Below are 21,182 nucleotides of genomic sequence, written 5' to 3'. Positions count from 1 at the left end.
CGAGGGGGAGGTGGGGCATTAGCGGAAGTTAGAGAAGTAGATGTTCATGCCATCAGGTTGGAGGCTACGCAGATGGAATATAAGGTGTTGTTCCTCCAACCTCAGTGTGGCTTCATCTTTACAGTAGAGGAGGCCGTGGATAGACATGTCAGAATGGGAATGGGAGGTGGAATTAAAATGTGTGGCCACTGGGAGATCCTGCTTTCTCTGGCGGACAGAGCGTAGATGTTCAGCAAAGCGGTCTCCCAGTCTGCGTCGGGTCTCGCCAATATATAGCAGGCCACATCGAGAGCACCGGACGCAGTATATCACCCCAGCCGACTCACAGGTGAAGTGTCGCCTCACCTGGAAGGACTGTCGGGGGCCCTGAATGGTGGTAAGGGAGGAAGTGTAAGGGCATGTGTTCCTGTTGTTTGTAGACACTTATGCTGACTTAACTGCAAAGAATTCATGTTGGTCCATTCATGGCTACCACATAAGGAGATGATTCTTTGGCCCATTGTGTTTCTGAAAGTGCTTTCCTATTAGCTCTATTCTTCTGCTCCACTTCCTTCACCCACACTTAACCTCCACATAATATTCAGTCATCAGTGACAAGCTAGCATGCAAGGTATCAAGACTGATACTTTCATCTGACCCCTCTGTTGAACAGAAATGTAGTCAATATAGCTTGTTAAGAGTTTGCTTGAAAAGCCTGGGATATTAATGTGAAATAATGTTGGAGCAAATCATATTAAATTAATAATAGGTCTAGAAATTCTATTGCATTTTCCCACATCACCTTCAGTTTGAGGATATCTTTCCACATGCTTTAAAAAGAGGCTTGTGCAGGCCTTGTATTTCCGGCTAACACTGCGTTCAAAAGTGACATTTCTTTAAAATTTTAGATGAAAATGATGAATAGTTCCAATTCCTCAGAGTTTAACAAAGTGTACCTGTTATCATCTATTAATATGAAAAAGCTAATGTCAACACCCAATATGTAAATACTTTGCTCTAACTCGAGTATACTTCCTTTAATATGCTATCATTGCCCTTATATTTAATTACTCAACATAATGTTCACTGAAATACAATTGCATTCTGGAAGTTGTGATGCAGACAATTTTTACGAAAGGTAAAACCAAATGCAAGCAAGATTGGCAAGTTAAAAAGATATTGTCAAGAACAAAGTTTCATGATCCATACATGTTAAAAATTTCCAATAGGTTCCAGCTATCCAACAAATCCTAAACTTTTGATATCTACATAATAGGAGGTTGAAACATGAACCTAGAAATCTGAGCGCACCATAAAGGTTGTGCTAGAATGGCATGGATGTGGTGTGTGGTGTGATATGATATTTGATCGAGTGCCATAAAATTCAGCTGCGACCAACTAAGTGTTGCACATTTTCGTATTTGAATACATATCTTTTAGTTATCCTCCCAAGGCTCAGGAGGAAAATGTTGTTACGTACCCCGTAACTGGGTTGCCAAACCAGCAGAAATGGATCACTCAGTTGGAGTCTGGATTACTAGAACTAAGAAAGTTTTATTAAAGAAACAAACAACACAGTACTCTAATCAAAAGGATAATGAATGCAACAGTTCAGCAATGATAAACATACATGTACACAGAATTAAGATAACAGGATCAATCAAGCTCTATCGTTGTCTAGGGGTAAATGACCAGTTTCAAAGTAACGCAAAGTTCAGTTCAGTTCGCAGTGATCGCTGCCGTGGCGGTGGACAGTGGGCGGGGGGGGGGCGAGGAGAGAAAGAGCAAAAAACGAATGAATATTCAAGGCTTCCACACAGACCTCCGCAGTCAGCTTTCGGGCGAGTCCTTTGTGATGTCATCTGAGATCACCAACCGTGACCCCTCCGTTTCCAGACACGATCGTTTCCCTGCGCTGAACCTGGCACTCAGGCAAGGGTGGACACACACCAAGTTCCCACCGATCGTACCTTTCCACCCTGTGCGCTTATGGCCCGGTACTTCCCACCGACTTGTGAGAGACGCACCGCTTCCAGGGTCTTGTTACCTCGGGTGTCGTGTGTGTCCCGCCTTAGCGAACCTGTCCCTTTTTATCCCCCTGCTGGGGTATCGCCTGTCCATCACTTCAAACAGTTCAGGGTTCAAAGGGGGGGCTGCTCTAGACAGCTCTCTCCTGTTATTCTCTCTCTCCCGTCCCTTCATTACACATCTCCAAATGCTGCTCCATTGTTTCCCTCATTTCTCTCTCTCCTGAAGACAGGTGGCAGACCAGCTGCTGATCACACAGGACAGCTAACATCTTAATCTATGTGTATTCCTGTCACAATGTAGATGGAACAGAGATTGAGGCCTGATTGGCCCTACATGTGTGGAGTTGGAAAGAAAATCACACCAGCAATGCTGTGCGAGGTTGGGGATGGCGAATGGGTGGCAGTCAATACTCAAGGTAATGTGATCCTTCAAATGAAGCACTAAATATTGCATAACAATTCACTATGCCATGCCACACAAAGAAAAAACAAATCACTTATCTGAGTGATGCTAAGTGATCCAGAAAGGACTGTACCAATGCTTCTGGAACAAAATATAAATGTTATGCAATTATAGTTGACAATATGATTGAGTTGGTTCCAATCTCCTCTCAGCTTATCTAGGTAGACTTGAAGATTATCTGAGCTGAGAACACAATGGTTGCACCTCAATGCCTGGACTGCTGCGGTTCTGGAAAATGACTTACCATCACATTCCCTAGTACAGGAAGAGCAACAAATACTAGCCTTGTCAGCAATGTTCACATCTCAAAAATAAAGGGAGTAGAACCTAATAGCAGGCCGGATACTTAATCTTGCAAATATTAGGTTCAGGGAGCTAAACATGAGAAAGCTTGCTAAGAACTGCAAATACATTTGATATTAAGTGATGAATAATAAATTTGATAACAGCCAACAATCCATACTGGGATGCTCAATCTTGGCTTAACTCCTTCAACTTTAGGCAAGCTTCCAAATAACTGGCAGAATGTAGAAGGAGTTATAAAATCATAAAGCAGTATAGCCCAGGAATAGGCCCTTGGGCCCATTATGCCCATGCTGACCATCATGCATGTCTATACTATACTATTCTCTCTTTCTTGCATTAACTAGATGTCCCTCTATGCACTGTTTATTCAAGTACCAGTCAAGATCCCTCTTAAATATTACTGCTCGTCTCCACCATTACCTCTGGTAGCTCATTCCAGATACCAACTATTTTTTGCGTTAAAAGTTTACCCCGCAGAACCTTTTTAAAACTCTTCCCTCTTATCTTAAACCTATGCCCACTAGATTTAGATACCTCTACCCCAAGAAACAGGCACTAGCTATCTACGCTAAGTCTCTCATAAATCTTCATCTTATCACCAGTAAGCCTCTTTCACTCAAGAGAAAACAGACCCAATCTATTCTATCCCTCCTGATGACTTAAGCTCTTCAATCCTAGTAGGATACTTGTTACATTTAGATTTCTAGCTTAATCACATCCTTTCCTTTTTATGGTGACCAGAACTGCACACAGTACTCCAAATGCTACCGAACTAATGTTCTGGCAATAGTAAAATGACATCTCAACACTTACTCTCATATTTTGGCTAGAGGGCAAACATGCCGGATTCTTTCTTCATTAATTTGCCTACTTGTTTGCTGAGGGCGCCATGTATTTGTGTTGTGACGAGAGTACACATAAATTAAGATGTTTGCTGGCCTGGGCTAGCAACAGTGGCATCAGCAGTTGGTCTGCCACCTGTCCTCAGGGGAAGGAGAGATAAGGAACAATGAAGCAGCATCTGGAGATGTGTAATGAAGGGACGGGAGAGAGAGCTGTCTAGAACGGCTCCCCCTTTGAACCCTGAACTGTTTGAAGTGATGGACAGGCGATATCCCAGCAGGGGGATAAAAAGGGACAGGTTCGCTAAGGCAAGACACACACAACACTCGAGGTAACAAGACCCTGGAAGCGGTGCGCCTCTCACGAGTCGGTGGGAAGCTCTTGGACGGCTGATCAGGGGATCAGCCTTAAACGCACAGGGTGGAAAGGTACGATCAGCGGGAACCCGATGTGTGTCCACCCTCGCTTGGGTGCCGGGTTCACTGCAGAGGATCAACCGCATCTGGAGGAGGGGTCACAGTCGGTGACCTCAGGTGACATCACCAAGGACCCGCCCAGAAGCTGCTTGTGAGCAATATCGCCGGTCTGTGAGTGAAGCTGTTCTGAATGACCAGTCGTTCTCGTTCTCTCTCTCCCTCCCCCCCGCCACGTTGTCCACCGCCATGGCAACGATTGCTGCGAACTGAACTAAATCGAACTGGACTTTTGTGTCACTTTGAAATTGGTCATTTACTCCTAGACAACGATAGAGCTTGATTGATCCTGTTATCTTAATTCTGTGCACGTGTGTTTATCATTGCTGAACTGTTGCATTTATTATCCTTTCGATTACTGTGTTGCTTGTTTCTTTAATAAAACTTTCTTAGTTCTAGTAATCCAGACTCCAACTGAGTGATCCATTTCTGCTGGTTTGGCAACCCAGTTACGGGGTACGTAACAGTGTCCCTAGCTTGTCTCAGTCCAGCAACACTTCTAAGAGCCATTATGGCCTGTCCTGGTTTAAATTCCCAGAATACACCACCCTGTACATGTGTGGTTAAATCCCATCAGCCATTGTCTTGCCCACTTTCCCAGTTCATCTAGATCTGGTTGTAAGCTTCAACATCTTTTTCCATTATACCATCAATTTTGGTGTCATCTGCAAGCCTGCTAATCTCACCAGCTATATTCTCATCCAAATTAATATACATGACAGACAGCAGGAGTCCTATTGCACCCCACTGGCCACAGGTCTCCAATCTAAAAAGCAACTCTCAGCCAACACTCCCTGACTCCTGCCACTAAGCTAATTTTATATCCACTTGGCTAGTACACCCTGGATTCCATGTGATCTAACATTCTTGACCAGCCTGTAACATTCGACCTTGTCAAAGGCCTTGCTAGAGGCTTCTGTCTCTTTTTTTTAGCATTTAAGTGAAGTCCAACTTTATTGCACTCAATTTCCACTTTTGTCAGTAGCTGCTGTGCTTCCTCCATCTGGTCAGAGAGCAGGACTATGTCATCTGCAAAATCGAGATCTGTGAGTGTAACTGGTCTGACCCTTTTGGTTCACCCTGGTTTTATGGTAAAACCAAGCTTGTCATGATCTTTGGTAGCTTGACGCAGAGCGTAATCAAGGACAATTATAAAGATGTAGGGTGCCAGAGTGTCTCCTTGCAGCACTCCAGCTAGGAGCTCGAACACTGCTGTTTCTCTGGCTGGTGATACAACTTTCACCATGGTTTTGGTATAGCTGGACTCTATTGCTCTCAGTAGATGGTCTGGCACTCCATAAGCTTTCAGGATCTTCAGCATTTTACCTCGGTGAATGGAGTCAAAAGCTTTGCGAAAATCGATGTAAGTAAGCACGGCTGGTAGGTTGTTCTTCGTGACTTCCTTGATGATTCTATGGAGAGCAAGTATTTGCATTACTGTTGTGCGCTTCTGCCAAAAACCATTCTGACTGAATCTTAGCTTAGGGTCAATGGTGGTGCGAATCCTGTTCAAAATCATCTGACTGTATAGCTTTGCTAAGATGCAGGTCAAGCTGATACCGCGGTAGTTATCTGTCTTCGTGAGGAATCCAGACTTGGGGACTGGGATAATGTTTGAGAGTGACCACTGTTCTGGTTTGTCGCCTTTCATCAGAGCAGTATTACATATGTCCAGCAAGATGTCGTCCAGGTCGCAGTTCTTCAGGACATCCGGTGGTATCCCATCTGGTCCAGCGCTCCTGCCCTGTTTGAGTGCATATTTGGCCTTCTTCAGTTCCTCAATAGTAAACATTAAAAAGGCACAGTACATGGCGTTTAACTGTGACGAAGGTGCTCTCAAGACCGTAAAGAATGATACCATTAGAAAGTCTTTGACTACAAGTACATCGGGTCAAGAATGATGAGTTTGGAGGAGGACATAAAGATATGGAAGGCGCTGGCGTGAAGGGCTATGAACGACATGAAGGAAACCTGGAAGTCGAACCTGACCAGAGGGCTTAAAAAGAGGATTTTCAAAGCAGTCATAGAGTCCATTCTCATGTACAGATGCGAGTCATGGACACTCATCAAGACGATGTGAAAGTCTCTAGATGGTTGCTATACACGAATGCTCCGGATGACTCTTGAGGTGAGTTGGTAACAGCACACGGCCAACGTTGAGCTCTATAACGACCTACCGATGCTCTCCACTAAAATCGAGGTGAGAAGACTGCAACTAGCGGGGCACTGTCTATGCCACCCCGAGCTACCTGCCAGCCTAGTCATCATATGGGAGCCCAAGCATGTGAGGATAAACCCTGGGTGCCCTCCCAAGACTATGGTCAACACGTTCCTAGAAGACAGCGGCGCGGCTAATGTAGATGAACTGAACACACTGATGAGGGAGAGGGAGAAGTGGAGAGTCCGTCATTGTGCCAGACACCGGCCCCCTAGGCCTGAGTCGACATAGAAGTAATAATCTGTCTCTAAACTTCCACACTGCTTGTCAGACATCCAGCAATGAATGAACTAAAATCTTACCAAACAAAGTACTGAAGAACAAGTCCAGTGGAAACTTTCCTCATCAGTTTCTAGTCCACTAATTCCATCATTCTCTCTTACAACTGGATCTGAAACTCTCAGATAGCCCCTGCCCCCACCTTCACCATTCCCCATTCCCATTCCGCTCTCCCATTCCCCTCTCTCACCTTATCTCTTTACCTGCCCAACACCTCCCTCCAGTGCTCCTCACCATTCCTTTACTTCTATGGCCTTCCGTCCTGTCTTATCAGATTCCCTTTTTCCAATCAACATCCCAGCTCTTTACTTCACCCCCCCCACCCAGTTTCATCTATCAACTACTACCTTGTACTGCTTCCCTTCCGCACCGCCCCCCCCCCCACCTCCTTACTCTGAGGTCGCATCTCTTTTTTTCAGTCCTGATGAAGGGTCACAGCCCAAAACGTTGGCTATTTCCTCTTTTCCATAGATGCTATATGGCTTGCTGAATTCCTCCAGCATTTTGTGTGTATTACTTTGATATCCAATATCTGCAGTTTTTCTCTTGTTTGCCTTCCCATAGTTGAGGTAAACATTCTTTTGACTGATACTTGAGAGAGTCAGCCCACAATGTTAGGGTCATAAGGCAAATCCAGCATTGGTACAGATTCCTCGGATGTCAACAATTATACTTACTGTAAATCTAACTACTTCTGTTTCAAATGTGTTTCTGTTTGTTCAGCAGAGCATGTTAGTGTAAGTTAAAAGGTTGGCACAACATCATGGGCTGAAAGGCCTGTAGTGTTGCTGCAGTGTTCTGTGAAACTGAACCAACCTATCTGTATCATAATTGCAGGTAATGTGTTTCAGGTCACAACCCTACCCCTACAGCATCATTAAGCTTGGCTACTTTTAATTCTAAATCACTGACCATGCTTCAGCTCACCTGCTGCTGAATCTTCATCCTCATCATCCTGTCTTGAGTGTTGCAATGGCATCCTGACTGGCCTCTCATTATGAAAGCGGATGAACAACCTGCTCTGATTTATGAGTGTCTGGGCCATTCTTCCATCTCCAACAATCATTCCCCTCTTTATGGCAGTTTCTCATACAACCACTATCTATCACTGTCCTTTTACCCCTTTCTTTCCCACCATCCAGTGACCAAAAGAGTCCTAAGTCTGCAGCAGTTTAGTTGCACTTCCAATGCAGTGCTCTGCATTTGGAGAATCCAAACACCGACAACTTCACAGAATACCTGCCTTTACTTTGCAAGAGCAACCACGAGCTTTCGGTTGCATTTTAATTCTCTATCCCACTTGGGTCTGAGCAAATTTACACAGAGCATCAAATTAGTCTAGCTACATACTTCTATTTCTCTGATTAACATTGCTGGAATTCCTGAAAGAAATGTTTTATGAAAATTCAACTGTAAAATGTAATAAGCTGAGCAGCATTCATAGAATTGCAGTAATATTAGTTTCGGCTTTAGAAAATCTTGAAAATTTCTAACATTACACAATATTTTGTGTGAGATTACATGAAACATGCTCTGCTAAACAAGCGAACACATTTGAAACAAAAATGGTTAGACTTAAGTATAATCATTGAAAGGATACCGACATCTCAGGAGGCTGTACCTATGCTGGATTTGCCTCATGACCCCTAATACTGGGGCTGACTCCTTCAAGTATCAGCCAAAAGAATGTTTACCTCAACTATGGGAAGGCAAATGAGAAAAACTGCAGATGCTAGAAGTCAAAGTAATGCACACAAAATGCTGGAGAAATTCAGAAGGTCAGGCAGCATCTATGGAAAAGAGGAAATAGTCAATGTTTTGGGTTGAGGCCCTTCATCAGGACTGGAAAAAAGAGATGAGAAGTCAGAGTAAGGTGGTGGGAGGAGGGGAGGAAGTAGTACAAGGTAGTAGTTGATAGGTGAACTGGGAAAGGAGGAGGGGTGGAGTAAAGAGCTAGGATGTTGATGGGTGAAAGAGATAAAGGATTGGAGAAGGGGAATCTGATAGGAAAGGACAGGCCATGGAAGAAAAGTAATGGGGAGGAGCACCAGAGGTGAGTGTTGGACAGGTAAGGAGATAAGCTGACGGAGGGAAATAGGAATGGGGAATGGTGAAGTAGGGAGGAACAATTATGGGAAGTTTGAGAAATCAATGTTCTTGCTATCAGGTTGGAGGCTACGCAGACGGAACATAAGGTGTTGCTCCTCCACACTGAGTGTGGCCTCTTCGCAGCGGTAGAGGAGGCCATGGACTGATATGTCATAAGGGGAATGGTTAGTAGAATTGAAATGGGTGGCCACTGGGAGATTCTGAATTTTCTGGCAGATGGAGATGTAGGTGCTCGGTGCAGCAGTCTCACAATCTACGTCAGGTCTCACCGATACACAGGAAACCTCACCTGGAGCACTAGATACAGTAGATAACCACAACAGACTCACAGATGAACTGTTGCCTCAGCTGGAAGGACTATTTGGGGACCTGAATGGTAATGAGCAAATTGGTGTAGGGGCAGGTGTGGTACTTGTTCAGCTTGCAAGGATAAGTACCAGGAGGGAGATCAGTTGGGAATGGAACAAATGGACAAGGAAGTCACGTAGGGAGAGATCCTTGTGGAAAGTGGAAAGTGGGAGGGAGGGAAAATTATATTTGGTGGTGGGATCCCACTGGAGATCTTGGAAGTTTTGAAGAATTATGTGCTGGACATGGAGGCTGATGGGGTGGTAGGTGAGTACAAGAGGACCCCTATCCCCAGTGGGGTGGCGGAAAGATGGGGTGAGGGCAGATGTGCACAAAATGAAAGAGATATGGGTGAAGGCAACGTTGATAGCAGTGGAAGGAAAGCCCTTGCTTTGAAGAAGGAGGACATCTCAATAGTTCTGGAAAGTCCTATAGGACAGCAAAGAGGTTACTGTTATGAATGTGTTTTCTTATTTGAAATTAGAAGAGACAGGTTGAGATAATTGTATTCAATAATAAAAGAAGGCAATTCATAAATAACTACTTTTCCTCTGTTACTTTTTTCATATTTTCAGATTGAGTTATTATGTTGTTCAATTTGGAAACATCAGGATCCAAAGTTTAGTTCTTTGCTTCCTGCCATTGATAATGACCTTTCTTTATGCGTTTAATATTTTCAAATCTTCTTTTCTAGTTTCCAACAAGTACAGTTATTCTGTTTTTGAAATTTCTATTCAGCCTTGTATTTGCTTATGTTGGACAAAACATATGTTTTAAACTATATTTAAAAATATCTTGGCATCCATCCTGTAAATCCCAGAATCTTGGATGTTTCAGAGGTCATCCATCAGATGAATAGAGTGTCTATTGTCTATGAAACTGTAACCCTTTGGTTCAGTAGTTATAGTGAGATATGACTGTCTAGGTGCAGGTGCAGGAGACTTAGGTCCCATACCACCAAGTTCAGGAGCAGCTGGTGCCTGCAATCATTAGACTTCTGGATGGGCTCACCTTAGGCGGAATATACTCCACAGTATACCTTGGGGATACCTTGCACTCACCTTGGGGACTCTACAGTTCATGTTCCCAGTGTTTTTTGTTTACTTCCTTTTTAACCATGTGTGAGATTTGATTGGTGCACTTCTGGGCTGGACTATCTCTGCACTGTGGTCTCCGGCCATCAGAGCGGTGCTGAGGATGACCATCAGCACAGCACTGAGGACTCACTTTTGAAGATTCTATGGTTAATGTTATTGGTTTACTTTTTATTGTTTGCACAATTTGTCCTTTTCTCCCCAAACATCTGGTCTTATACGGGGATTTTCTTTGAACAGGTTTATTGTGTTTCTTTGTCTTGTGGCTCCCCGCAAGAAGACGAATCTCAACATTGTACATTGTATATATACTTTAATAATAAATTTATTTTGATCTTAAAGTATAATCAGTGGTTAATGATCAGCATGGGTGTGATGGGCTGAATAGCCTTTCTATGTAGACAACTAATTCTCATTGGCACCAAATCAGAGAGCATGATGCTGTAATTTGAACCTAATTTTTTAAAACAATTATCAATGCATTTGTGCTTTAAAGTAGGTTCCAGCATATCATCACTAGGTATTTCAAAGTCAATAGACAAAAACAGAAAATGCTGGAATAACTCAATATGTCAGGCAACATTGTCAGGAAACTGCTAACATTTCATGTCACATTATTTAGTTTTTAGATTTCTGTGGTGAAATGTGTGTTTATTTCTTTTAAGTTGAAAATAAAGATAAGCAGATTAAACTGAATATTTTTCTGAAAAAAACAAGTATATCATAAAATTAAATTTTTATGATTATAATGGCTGTTCAAGCAATAATAATGATTTAGTGTGAATTAAAAACTCATTCCTGTTTACCCAGTAAAATACAATATTCTTAGGAATTTGACAGGAATATTTAGTAAGCACCCCTGATTTCTGACCAGTCACTGATTCCCTGGAATTGCCCACATTAGGGTATTGCTGAGGCCAAGGTAACAATTAGGAAAGTGAACATCCCCAATGATTATCGAAAATATATATGCTTCTGCAAATTATTTCCCTGCCATTTATATTTAGTATTGGTAGCTTCCAGGAAGTTGGTGATGTGCTTAGTTGCAGCAGGCACTTCGGATCCAATCATAGGGGCAACTGATCATCTTGTTCATTTTTTTTTTACAACCACAAGTCACTGCTGGACACTATGAATATTAAGTACTGCAGGCCTACCCCATCAGAGAATTGCTCAATAGAAATTGAGCTGGACATATTGTGTATTGTTGTGTTGTCACATGGACTGTGCCAAGACAGTGTGTGATCCAACAAATGGAGCCAGTGATTATTGTGGACTTTTTATTGGGATCGCAAGACCCTGTTGGACATTGGGATTGTAGATTACTGCAAATTCAGTTCACTGGCTTATTGCCAAAATTGATGGCGGGGGAGTTCTATTGGCTTGGTTGTGGTGAAGACTATGCCTCATCCATGGAGCCACCTTGGGTGCAGCAGCCTGTTGTAGCCACCCATGGGAGGGAGCAGGGGACTCTTCTGGGTGCACTGAAATCCATGCTGGGTTGGGGGGGCTAAACCCCTCTCAAAGGCACTGCCTTTGATGTTTGCTCAGTGGAAGAATAAGTTGCATCATGAAATTCTACAGTCCTGCCACTCAGGGACTTGGGCTGTATTTGTTTTTCTTTGTGGCAGTATACATTTCTGAAATCAAAACCCTATGTGCTATATGTTATGTGCAGTGTGTTGTGCGCTGTTGGTAATGTGTTTTATGCCTTGGCTCCAGAGGAATGCTATTTCAGTTGCTTATATTCATCTATGGTTGAATGATAATTGAACTTGAACTTAATTTGAATTTGATCTAGGCACTGTAGAAAACATATTTTATCAAACTCAGTTATAAATATGTAGGTATTTTAGTGCCTAGGGTAAACAATTATATTCGTGTCCCTTTCCAATTGCACTCAATAGTTGGTCAACTTAAAAATTAGATCCAAATACAGTTGCTTTTTGGAAAATCACTGCACTGCATAGTTGGGCTGTTTTCAGAGCTTCAGTGTTTAATTTTATAAATCATCAATTCAATTAATCTGGTTATGTTCCATTTGTACTTCATTAAATATTTATATTGTATTGAAAATCCAGTGGCAGACTTTTGAAAAGCAAAAAAAAAACAAAATAATGTAAAAAATGCACAATTGCTTTGGAATTCCCTTGAGGTTGGGAGGAGACACGTGTTTGCATCTTTCACTGAGCAGGCAGTGGAATTTGCCTGTGGTCATTGGACTAGTCCCATGGACATTTGGATTATTTCAATGTGGTATTTTCAAAGGAATGTTGAAACCATAGCTTCCATTTTGTTTCAAAAGACGTTTTTTGATCAGTGGTTGCTGGTGATGTGTTGCTAATGGAAGAAATCCAGTTCATTATAGGTGTTGAAACTTGTGACTGATATACATCATGTTAGTGGATTAATATTAGCAATCACAACCTAAGAAATGCCAGATTTTCATGATAAGTCTCCTCAAGGCACTGTAAGTATGTTAATACTGGCTTTCAGCACTGGAGTCAGCACTGTCCTTTAATTATCTGCACTGAGTGGCCACTTCACTAGGTTCACCTGTACACATGTTCATTAATGCAGGTATCTAATCAGCCAATCATGTGGCAGCAACCCAACACATAAAAGCATGCAGACATAGTGAAGGAGTTCAGTTGTAGTTCAGACCAAATATCAGAATTGGGAAGAAATGGGACTTTGACCACAGAATGATTGTTGGTACCAGTCAGGGTGGATTGAGCATCTCAGAAATTGCCGACCTCCTGGGATTTTCATGTGCACCAGTCTCTAGAGTTTACAGAGTTGTGAAAATCAGTAAGCAGCAGCTGTGGGCAGAAATGTCTTGTTGGTGAGAGAAGTCAGACTGGTTCAAACTGACAGGAAGATGACAGTAACTCAAGTAACTTCATATTACAACATTGATGTTCAGAAGATCCTCTCTGAGTGTCTGGCGCGTTGAACCTGAAAGTGGATGGGCTTCAGCAGCAGAAGACCACAAACATAGACACAGTGGCAACTTTATTAGGTACAGGAGATTCCTAATCAAGTGGCCACTGAGTGTGTAATCATGGATTAAAGATAGTTCTACCAGGAGAAAAAGATGACATTTTTCATCCTTTCTAGTGAATACAGATTAAACTGAAACTCAGTTGTGCTTTTGCCAAAGTGCTGTCATATGTGAAATGTTAGATACTCTCATCTCTAAGCTTGCTAATTTTCAATATTTTGCACTCAGGCTATTCTCTCGTCATACACGCATTTGGCGATGTTTCCCAGTCAATTGCATATTAAGAATGAACATTATCAAGAACAATGTGCTGATCAAAAAAAAAGAGATGACTGCATTGAAATAGCCAGGTGATCCCTGGAATGTGTGCAGCTGTATCTGGTTACAGGGTTAGAAATGGTGGGTGCAACACTCACAACATGCCGGAACCCTTCAGGCCCAAAACGTCGACCGATCTTTTCCACGGATGCTGCCCAACCTGCTGAGTTCCTCCAGCGTGTTGTGAGTGTTGCTTTGACCCCAGCATCTGCAGATTATTTTGTGTTTAGAAATGGTGGGTGCCTGTTCTCCAAGCTGTGGGGCAGGTTGTCAGCTTGTGTTGGCCTGGTAGAGTGTGGAATTTTTTCTGCTCCCCTTTGTACACTGACAGCTGCACCATTTACTCTACTCCAACTATGGCAAATGTAGAAAAGTCTGTGGATTCAATTATTCTTCTGGCTCCATAACACCTGTACTCATGTTGAAATGGTGAACATATGGCTGCTTATTTCGAGCTGATGTTTTGACATGGCTAAATGTGTACAATATGATCAATGAGTCCTGTCAAAAATGATCAGTTTGAAATTCCTGTACATGCTCTTGAGATTTCTGAAGCTTAAGCTCTGGAAGGCTGTGGAGGTGAAAAGAATTATTAACAGCAAACTCTGGATTGACCAGGTTAACATGTAATGATAGCCAATGCGGAGAGTTTTCCTGTAATTGTAACCACCAACTGCAGGCCAATATACCAGCAAGAGTATTCAACATTGATTATGCAGAAATAGATATCCTGATCACAACTGGAGTAAATGAGCAGTATGAGGGAAAAGACAGAACACTTGAGTAAATAGTGTAGCTGATCCAGGTATATGTGATATTGGTGAAGTCTAAGCTAAAATATCTCAGTAACACACACAAACGCTGGAGGAACTCATCAGGCCAGGCAGCATCTATGGAAAAAAAAATACAGTTGATGTTTGGGCCAGCCCGAACACTGACTGTTTACTCTTTTCCATAGAAGCTACCTGTCCTGCTGAGTTCCTCCAGCATTTTGTGTGTGTTACTTGGAGTTCCAGCATCTGCAGATTTTCTCGTTTCTAAAATATCTCAGCTGCCTTCACTATTGATTTGTGCCAGTCAAACATGAGAAACATTTGTTCTAACAAGCTCTTTCCTTTTTGATAGATCTTCAGCCCTTATTCTAATTTACCATAATCCTCATTCCCTCTCTCTCTGAGGAAACATTTAATACCTCTAGAACTCATTCATACCTTGACTTCCCATCATAATTTACTGCACAGGGCTATTGAATTGGTGTAAATGTTTTGGCAGGTTTCCCACTTGGCTAGTATTTTTCCACGTGTTTGTCTTCTGCCATTAGATAACACAGTCCTTCTCCAGAATGACATCATGTCAAAATCATCTTTCGCAATCCAAGGAAAATTAGCTTGCAAAAATGACACAGTCGGGGAAGAAAGTCCTCCACATCTAGGGCAGCCGAGGGCAGGATCGAACACGGGTCAGTGGAAGCGGCAGGCAGGGCGCCAAGCACTGGGCTACTCAACGTAGTTGTATCAATATCATTGTTGTGACAAAACAGCATTTCAGAGCATGCTTAATGCTAATATTTCAAACAGCATTTATTAACAACCAAGCATTATTAATGCAAATATATTAATATGATACAAAGTTGTGGACAGAGACAGAGGAAAATAGACTTACAGTCAACAGGACACAGGAGGGGAACATGGAACCACAATGCACTCACTTGGAGTGCTTCTCTAGGGTTTCAATAAAACAGATTGTGAATACTGTTCGGTTCAGTATTACTTCATTGTACGTAATTTAAATTATCTAACAGATATATTGCATTACAGCCAATATTCCCCTTTGTCTTGTGTTGTTTTATGGCCATGAATGTCTTGGATTAGTTTAAGTATATCTTGAAAGTAAAAGAGACTTAACTCACTTTATTATATAGTATTTTAATGCTGTTAATTTTTTAGTACTCCACAATGAAAAAATAATTTTTAATTGTTTTGGATTATTTAAATATACTTGGAGCTTTTTAAAGTGTCTGCGTCAGGCATGTGCAAAAATTTAACTTAGCTTTTTACAGCCAATGAATTCAGAATCAGAATGGAGTTTATTATTGCTGACATATGCAATGAAATTTGCTGTTTTGTGGCAGCAGTACAGTGCAATACATAAAAAAATCATTTAAAAACTCCCCAGTGAGGTCTAGCTTGTGTTCTTCCTGTCATTGTAATTGTACATTGGAGCAGTAACAACTTTCAGTGTGGTCCAGAGAGTGGAGTCTCAGGATGTGGTGTCCAAGGTTCTCTTTTTTCTTGGAACCTTTTCCACTTCAACAAGTGTTTTCTGAGTGCTGTAGGTCAGTGTGTCCAGCCCCTCAAATCTGGGGAAAAAAATTAGTGGGATTTGCAGAGACCAGGGTGACCAAGTTGAGCAGCAGGTGGGGTCCAGGGTAATCCAGCAGATTGGCTGTTCTTCCTGACTGTCAGTGAAGTACACACATACCTCCTTCTAACTACCCAGTTTAACTACAAGTTCAATTCCCCTGATGCAGCCTGAGCAGTTAAATCTTGCTAAGTAACTACTGCAAACACTGCAGCAGAATTCCCACTTTATTTTTCCCCTTCCACTTTTAATCAGGAGCATTATGATTGCAGTCAATTAGCTCAGTCTGGCATCCCAGTACTAAATGAAAAACAATGTTTTGCACATGTGCAGAGTTAACTGGACTCCAATCAGGCATTGATCCAACAGTTAGCGTAAGTTCTTTGATATAAACTTTATAGGCAGAATATACTTGTCACACATGCCATAAGAATAACTCATTTAACTATTTCAGGTACACAACATTGATTTTGTCTTTCTGTTTTTAATGTTGATGCCAGCAAAATTTGTGAAGGTTTGCAAAGTAAATCAAACAGATTCAGATTAATTTCAGGTTCAGTAAATGGGTTGTTGTGATTAGTGACTAGTTTACCCAACAAATACTTCAAAATGATCAAAAGGGTCCTTTATTAATAAAGTAAGAATCATACAATCAACTCCTGTGGACTAGGTTAAGGCTGGGGCATTGTGCATTAAACAAAACATTGAAAATGATAGGGAAACACCAGACAGGATTGTGTGAGGAATGTCAGGAAGAGGAGTCAGTAGAACATGTAGTTCTGAGTTGCAGGAAGTATGGGATACAGAGAGAGATGATGAGAAATAAATTAAGGGAGTTGGGGATGCAGGAATTCACATTAAAAGGGTTGCTGGGCATGGGTGAGAGAGCACAAGTCCGGGTATTTTTAGCGTTTTTAAGGGGTACAGGGTTTTTTTTTTATAGAATATGATGAATAAACAGGAATAGAATACTAGGATGGTCAAAGATGGGAGGGTGAAGTATAGGTTTGTATATATGTGTATGTATACGCGCGATTGGGTGAAGGGATTTAGAATGTATGTCTAGTGCACATTCTGGAGCAGAGGGTGGCGGTAATGCACCATTAAGCTGGATGCCAACCGCCGTAAAACAAGATACAGACAGACAGACAATCAACTCCTGATTACCAAACAACTATTTCTTCCTGAATCGCAAAGCAATAATGGTAAGTAAGGGTAGGATTACAAGAGACAGCTGCCAAGACAGAGAAGGTGCTGGTATGGATCAGAAAGAGCCTGGAATCACCTGTTGAGCCAAGAATTTTGAAACGCATGTGTGCTCCATCATACATCACCATCACACATTTCTGCTGCTAACATTTTCACGGCCAGGAAGTGGTTAGAAACAGATGGTGTGAGACAGACACATCACACAGTGATCTCTCTATCTTTTTAATGCACAGCTTTAATATTGCTAACATATCTATGGCAGCCCTTCCATTCACCCCATCGCTTATATTCCTATATAGAGAGCCAGAAAAAAAAATTGTCTTCATCTAATAACCTTCTTTTGCCATTCGTCCCCAACACATTTTACCAATCCACTTTCACCACCTTCACTCTCTTTCAGTTATTAATGGCCAGTGTGTGTCTGAAATCTCCGGCTCGCCTATCTTAAATGCATCAACTTCTCCTTCTCATTAGTTTTGAAGTGAAGAAATATTAGATTTATTTTGCTCAGATTGCTACTACCTTTTAGGTCTTTACTGTCTAAAATTGTTCTATAATGCCTTAACCTTGGTGCTTTCTTTTCATAATCAACTTGACCTTTGAGATTGATTTATCTATGATTTAAGGAAAATAAACCTGTCGGTAGTACAAATAGGGATTTGTAACTAATAACAACAGCTGAAGTCAAAAGGTGTTGAAAAGGACAGGATAAGTCAAGGGCCCTTTCTCATACCAGACTAAAGTATCCCAAAATACCTACACATCAACACCATGGTAAAGAGCTGCTGCATGATTGAAGCTTAACATTACAGTTACACCACATCTCTGATTTAAAAGGTTACTTCCCATCTCCTTTCTTAAGGAAGAATCCCAGAGAAAACACGAAGGTGGCACTGTGGGACAACTGCTAAAGAGCACCAAACAGTCTGTGTCAAGTTTATGTGCTCTCTCCATGTGCCCTGGTTTCCTACTCAAAAAGGTGCACGTTGCTAGGTTAGTTGACCACTATAAACTGCATCTGCATGTGGGCAAGTGATAAAATTGGGGACGCAGTTAAAAGGAAGAGAGAGTAAAGTGACCTTGGAAAGTATTAGCATTAACTAAGTGTTTAATGAATGGTGCAGTCTCAGTAGGCTGAAGGGTTTGGTTCCATTCCATATCTCCCTAGAACTGCACAGAGTGAATAATAACAGCAAATAATGGGGGATCTGGTTACTGTCTTGCCTGCTGCAACTTTCATCCATGTTGTCCAGGCTGGCAGCAGATGTGTACATTTTCTATTCAGAAAATTATAGCTGCATTTCCATGCAATCGTTCATTTCTTGGACCCAGAACCATATATCAAATAGGCTGTTGCCTTTAACCAATCTAAATGGGAGATGTAATAGATTGACAGGAAGATGAAGGTTTGAAGCTCCTCAGCCTTTTGCAGTTAATGAAAAGTTAGTGAAAACAAACAGTAAACGTCTCCATAGCATTCCACATAAACTGTTGAACAATTGCAAAAGATTTGTAGAAATGAAATCTTTCAGAAAATTATTTGCACCTGTGCTTACAGGCAGTATCTATGTGGAAGTCATCCTTCCTTTCAAATATTCTGTTCTGTCAACCCTCTGATTGCAAAGGATGGAAAATTGAGCTGGTATAATCACTCTTGCCCTTGCCTCCTTTTCATATTGTAATGGGTAGAATTCCCCTTCTGCCAGAAGTCACTTCTGCTGGCTGTCATTTCCTGACAACTTCCTTATGTCAACAACAAAAAAAATTCTGCTTCAAGCCAAGAATGCAAATTATTCAAATGCTTGAAGGTCCAACAATGAGGAAAAGATGTGATTTTACCAGCGCTACTGAAGATAGTGGATATAGCCAGGTCTGCTGACTGGCACTCTAAGTGGTAAAAACAAATAGGACTAGAACAGGTTGACAGTTTGTCAGCATGTACAAGTGAGCTCTATGTCTAAGTGAGTAATGTTTGATTCCTGCCATGAGGCTGGGGCCACTTACTGTCTTCTTACTATTAGAATGCACACCTGATTTTAAACAAAGTTCTAGTACCCACTATAATAAATGTTTTGATTAATTCCATATATCTTTTCAATAAAGTTTCAATGCCTGGCTCCCCTCTTAACCCCCCCCCCCCCGCCCCCTTTCCTCAGCTGCCTATGACCTTTCTCCCATGGTCCACTCTCATCTCCCATCGATTATGTGTTCTTCTTTCCTTTTCCATCTATCACCTCCCAGCTTCTCACTTCATTCCCACTTTCCTTACCTGGCTTCAACTATCCCCTGCCCCCATCTTTTTTTTGGCTTCATCTCCCCTTTCTCGAAGTCCTGATGAAAGAACTCGGCCAAAACGTGTTCTTTATGCCTTTCCATAGATGCTGCCTGACCCGCTGAGCTTCTCCGGCACTTTGTGTGAGTTTTATTCTGGATTTCCAGCATTTGCAGTATCTCTTATGATTATCAATAAAAGTTTTTCTAAAGCCATGGATTCAATCAGTTGTTCCTTTACTTTCAGAGATTTAAAAACAAAATCTTGAATCTTCCAGCATCACAGATGGCCGGCACCTCTGAAGCAAGCGAAGGTCTGCATCTTGTGCTCCCGCGTACAGTCGGTTGCTTCTGTGCACAAATGTTTGGCGTAGTTAAGGAGAATGGTTGCAGCGCAGCCCAGGATACTGAGAGAATGGACTGTTCTACTTTAACCAGTACCATGTAAGTACCAAAAGCAGACAGGGATTCAATCTGTTTTCTTAAGGAGACTAGCGTGTTCACCTGGTGATCGTCAGTTACGTGTACATTGTGTTTATTAGGATACGATTAAAAAATTAAAGATTAGCTTTATTCGTCACGTGTAGTGTTTGTTCGACGATGACAGGAAATCTGTGCGGGAGTTTGTTTAAGTGGAAAAGCACTGGGCAGTTCCACTCGCTCAACCTCAGGAGTTTGGGTCCAGTGGTACGAACCGGCGTCACAGACTGGGGTCTTCGTTGGTTGTAGTGGATGACCATGTCGTCTTCTGTGCCTTGTCATGCCCTTCGCTCTCCACCGAGCGTTGCGGTACCGCCCTCCTGGCCGTTGGATATCACTGTAGATCTCATCCGTCCAATCCACCAGAGTTGACTTCGCATGTTAAATCAGGCATGCCCTATAAAGTCGCCGGCTACCCTCACTTGGTTTAGCCCGCGTGTCGAAGCTGTGGACGGGGTGTGGAGCTGTCGCATGCTAAGCAGCTACTTGGAGCCACAGGTGAGTGCCTAGTGTTCGCTGGGGACCAACGGCGAGTGAGCTGCCCGGAATGAACATGACCAGCCCCTTACCAGAGGTGGTGCCCCTCCCTGGACACCCCACAGCACCCTTCTCGCACGTATACCAAAATAAAAATATACAATGAAATACGTTGTTAGAGTCAAATCAAATCAGCGAGGATCGTGCTGGGCAGCCCGCAAGTGTGGCCACACTTCCGGCGCCATCATAGCATGCCTATAACTCACTAACCATCGCCCGTACGCTTTGAACTATGAAAAGAAAACGGAGCACCCGCAGAAAACCCATGTGGTCACGGGGAGACCCCATACAGAGGGCGGCGGGAATCGAACCCCAATCTTACAGTCGGCACTGTAATGTTGATGTGTTAACCGCTCTACTACCGTACCGCCCGTTTGCTTTTATATTTATATTTATTGCGTTTTTGTTTCTTATTGTGTTTTTTAATACTGTATCGGATCTGGAGTAACAATAATTTCGTTCTCCTTTACACTCGTATGCCGAGGAATGAGAAACTGAATTGAATTGATGTTTTTTTAAAAAGTCTGCGGATGGACAACAAAACTACAATCCCTGTATGAATCAAGCAAATCAGACATTCAGTGGTCTACCACGAACGATATTTTCTAAAGCGAAGGAGTAGGAAATCTTTCCATGTCAGAGTAGAACTTTAGAAAGTGTATCTACTAAACAAAAATGTGGATTTAGGATCTCCGGCTGTCTGTAAATAACACTTGGCCACTTTCAAGGACTCGTTCCGTCCTGCCAACGATAATGCATATAACCTGAGGAGGACCTTCCAGCTAAGTATAAACACCCCATTCATTCCCCAGCCCATGGGCTGCAAACATAGCCTGGAGCTGACAAAATGAAACAAAATA

At 42.2% G+C, this 21,182-nt stretch overlaps 1 protein-coding gene across 1 annotated transcript in view; it reads right to left on the bottom strand.

Moving 5' to 3' along the window:
* Positions 1-21,182, bottom strand: part of lmcd1 (LIM and cysteine-rich domains 1) — a 67,468-nt gene that overhangs the window by 45,333 nt on the left and 953 nt on the right. The gene's annotated exons all lie outside the window — the stretch shown is intronic.

Source organism: Mobula hypostoma, chromosome 15 (assembly GCF_963921235.1).
Source record: "Mobula hypostoma chromosome 15, sMobHyp1.1, whole genome shotgun sequence".
Taxonomy (NCBI): Eukaryota; Metazoa; Chordata; class Chondrichthyes; order Myliobatiformes; family Myliobatidae; genus Mobula; species Mobula hypostoma.
This window is presented reverse-complemented; position numbering and strand designations above follow the sequence as displayed.